Raw genomic sequence first — 4,205 nt, forward strand, 5'->3', positions numbered from 1 at the left:
TCTGGGCCTGGGCACACTTCAATCACTTTGTGTCTTTAAATCATACTACTACTACCAGACTTCCAGGCCCCAGAGGTCAAACACAGTCATGCCCAGCAAAGTAGCTCTGGGCCTGGGCACACTTCAAGAAGTTTGACCCTTTATATAAGCCTAGAAATAGACTTTCAGGCCCAAGAGGTCAAACACAGTCATGCCCAGCAAAGTAGCTGTGGGCCTGGGCACACTTCATTCACTTTGTACCTTTAAATCATACTACTACTACTACTACTACTACTACTACTACTACTACTACTACTACCAGACTTCCAGGCCCAAGAGGTCAAACACAGTCATGCCCAGCAAAGTAGCTCTGGGCCTGGGCACACTTCAAGAAGTTTGACCCTTTATATAAGCCTAGAAATAGACTTCCAGGCCCAAGAGTTCAAACACATTCATGCCCAGCAAAGTAGCTCTGGGCCTGGGCACACTTCAATCACTTTGTGCCTTTAAATCATACTACTACTACCAGACTTCCAGGCCCCAGAGGTCAAACACAGTCATGCCCAGCAAAGTAGCTCTGGGCCTGGGCACACTTCAAGAAGTTTGACCCTTTATATAAGCCTAGAAATAGACTTCCAGAGCCAAGAGGTCAAACACAGTCATGCCCAGCAAAGTAGCTCTGGGCCTGGGCACACTTCAATCACTTTGTGCCTTTAAATCATACTACTACTACCACCAGACTTCCAGGCCCAAGAGGTCAAACACAGTCATGCCCAGCAAAGTAGCTCTGGGCCTGGGCACACTTCAATCACTTTGTGCCTTTAAATCATACTACTACTACCACCAGACTTCCAGGCCCTGGAGGTCACACCTTCATGCCTAGCAAGGTTGCTTTACACCTGCGCACACTTCAGACCGTTTCACTCTTTTAATCCTTCAAAGTACCACATTTCCAGACCCAAGAGGTCACAGAATCATGCCCAGCAAAGTAGCTCTGGGCCTGGGCACACTTCAATCACTTTGTGCCTTTAAATCATACTACTACTACCAGACTTCCAGGCCCCAGAGGTCAAACACAGTCATGCCCAGCAAAGTAGCTCTGGGCCTGGGCACACTTCAAGAAGTTTGACCCTTTATATAAGCCTAGAAATAGACTTCCAGAGCCAAGAGGTCAAACACAGTCATGCACAGCAAAGTAGCTCTGGGCCTGGGCACACTTCATTCACTTTGTACCTTTAAATCATACTACTACTACCAGACTTCCAGGCCCAAGAGTTCAAACACATTCATGCCCAGCAAAGTAGCTCTGGGCCTGGGCACACTTCAATCACTTTGTGTCTTTAAATCATACTACTACTACCAGACTTCCAGGCCCCAGAGGTCAAACACAGTCATGCCCAGCAAAGTAGCTCTGGGCCTGGGCACACTTCAAGAAGTTTGACCCTTTATATAAGCCTAGAAATAGACTTTCAGGCCCAAGAGGTCAAACACAGTCATGCCCAGCAAAGTAGCTGTGGGCCTGGGCACACTTCATTCACTTTGTACCTTTAAATCATACTACTACTACTACTACTACTACTACTACTACTACTACTACTACTACTACCAGACTTCCAGGCCCAAGAGGTCAAACACAGTCATGCCCAGCAAAGTAGCTCTGGGCCTGGGCACACTTCAAGAAGTTTGACCCTTTATATAAGCCTAGAAATAGACTTCCAGGCCCAAGAGTTCAAACACATTCATGCCCAGCAAAGTAGCTCTGGGCCTGGGCACACTTCAATCACTTTGTGCCTTTAAATCATACTACTACTACCAGACTTCCAGGCCCCAGAGGTCAAACACAGTCATGCCCAGCAAAGTAGCTCTGGGCCTGGGCACACTTCAAGAAGTTTGACCCTTTATATAAGCCTAGAAATAGACTTCCAGAGCCAAGAGGTCAAACACAGTCATGCCCAGCAAAGTAGCTCTGGGCCTGGGCACACTTCAATCACTTTGTGCCTTTAAATCATACTACTACTACCACCAGACTTCCAGGCCCAAGAGGTCAAACACAGTCATGCCCAGCAAAGTAGCTCTGGGCCTGGGCACACTTCAATCACTTTGTGCCTTTAAATCATACTACTACTACCACCAGACTTCCAGGCCCTGGAGGTCACACCTTCATGCCTAGCAAGGTTGCTTTACACCTGCGCACACTTCAGACCGTTTCACTCTTTTAATCCTTCAAAGTACCACATTTCCAGACCCAAGAGGTCACAGAATCATGCCCAGCAAAGTAGCTCTGGGCCTGGGCACACTTCAATCACTTTGTGCCTTTAAATCATACTACTACTACCAGACTTCCAGGCCCCAGAGGTCAAACACAGTCATGCCCAGCAAAGTAGCTCTGGGCCTGGGCACACTTCAAGAAGTTTGACCCTTTATATAAGCCTAGAAATAGACTTCCAGAGCCAAGAGGTCAAACACAGTCATGCACAGCAAAGTAGCTCTGGGCCTGGGCACACTTCATTCACTTTGTACCTTTAAATCATACTACTACTACCAGACTTCCAGGCCCAAGAGTTCAAACACATTCATGCCCAGCAAAGTAGCTCTGGGCCTGGGCACACTTCAATCACTTTGTGTCTTTAAATCATACTACTACTACCAGACTTCCAGGCCCCAGAGGTCAAACACAGTCATGCCCAGCAAAGTAGCTCTGGGCCTGGGCACACTTCAAGAAGTTTGACCCTTTATATAAGCCTAGAAATAGACTTTCAGGCCCAAGAGGTCAAACACAGTCATGCCCAGCAAAGTAGCTGTGGGCCTGGGCACACTTCATTCACTTTGTACCTTTAAATCATACTACTACTACTACTACTACTACTACTACTACTACTACTACTACTACCAGACTTCCAGGCCCAAGAGGTCAAACACAGTCATGCCCAGCAAAGTAGCTCTGGGCCTGGGCACACTTCAAGAAGTTTGACCCTTTATATAAGCCTAGAAATAGACTTCCAGGCCCAAGAGTTCAAACACATTCATGCCCAGCAAAGTAGCTCTGGGCCTGGGCACACTTCAATCACTTTGTGCCTTTAAATCATACTACTACTACCAGACTTCCAGGCCCCAGAGGTCAAACACAGTCATGCCCAGCAAAGTAGCTCTGGGCCTGGGCACACTTCAAGAAGTTTGACCCTTTATATAAGCCTAGAAATAGACTTCCAGAGCCAAGAGGTCAAACACAGTCATGCCCAGCAAAGTAGCTCTGGGCCTGGGCACACTTCATTCACTTTGTACCTTTAAATCATACTACTACTACCAGACTTCCAGGCCCAAGACGTCAAACACAGTCATGCCCAGCAAAGTAGCTCTGGGCCTGGGCACACTTCATTCACTTTGTACCTTTAAATCATACTACTACTACTACTACTACTACTACTACTACTACTACTACCAGACTTCCAGGCCCAAGAGGTCAAACACAGTCATGCCCAGCAAAGTAGCTCTGGGCCTGGGCACACTTCAATCACTTTGTGCCTTTAAATCATACTACTACTACCAGACTTCCAGGCCCCAGAGGTCAAACACAGTCATGCCCAGCAAAGTAGCTCTGGGCCTGGGCACACTTCAAGAAGTTTGACCCTTTATATAAGCCTAGAAATAGACTTCCAGAGCCAAGAGGTCAAACACAGTCATGCCCAGCAAAGTAGCTCTGGGCCTGGGCACACTTCATTCACTTTGTACCTTTAAATCATACTACTACTACTACTACTACTACTACTACTACTACTACTACTACTACCAGACTTCCAGGCCCAAGAGTTCAAACACATTCATGCCCAGCAAAGTAGCTCTGGGCCTGGGCACACTTCAATCACTTTGTGCCTTTAAATCATACTACTACTACCACCAGACTTCCAGGCCCAAGAGGTCAAACACAGTCATGCCCAGCAAAGTAGCTCTGGGCCTGGGCACACTTCAATCACTTTGTGCCTTTAAATCATACTACTACTACCAGACTTCCAGGCCCAAGAGTTCAAACACATTCATGCCCAGCAAAGTAGCTCTGGGCCTGGGCACACTTCAATCACTTTGTGCCTTTAAATCATACTACTACTACTACCACCAGACTTCCAGACCCAAGAGGTCAAACACAGTCATGCCCAGCAAAGTAGCTCTGGGCCTGGGCACACTTCAAGAAGTTTGACCCTTTATATAAGCCTAGAAATAGACTTCCAGGC

Source organism: Electrophorus electricus, unplaced genomic scaffold (assembly GCF_041902795.1).
Source record: "Electrophorus electricus isolate QZ-2024a unplaced genomic scaffold, ASM4190279v1 Scaffold93, whole genome shotgun sequence".
Taxonomy (NCBI): Eukaryota; Metazoa; Chordata; class Actinopteri; order Gymnotiformes; family Gymnotidae; genus Electrophorus; species Electrophorus electricus.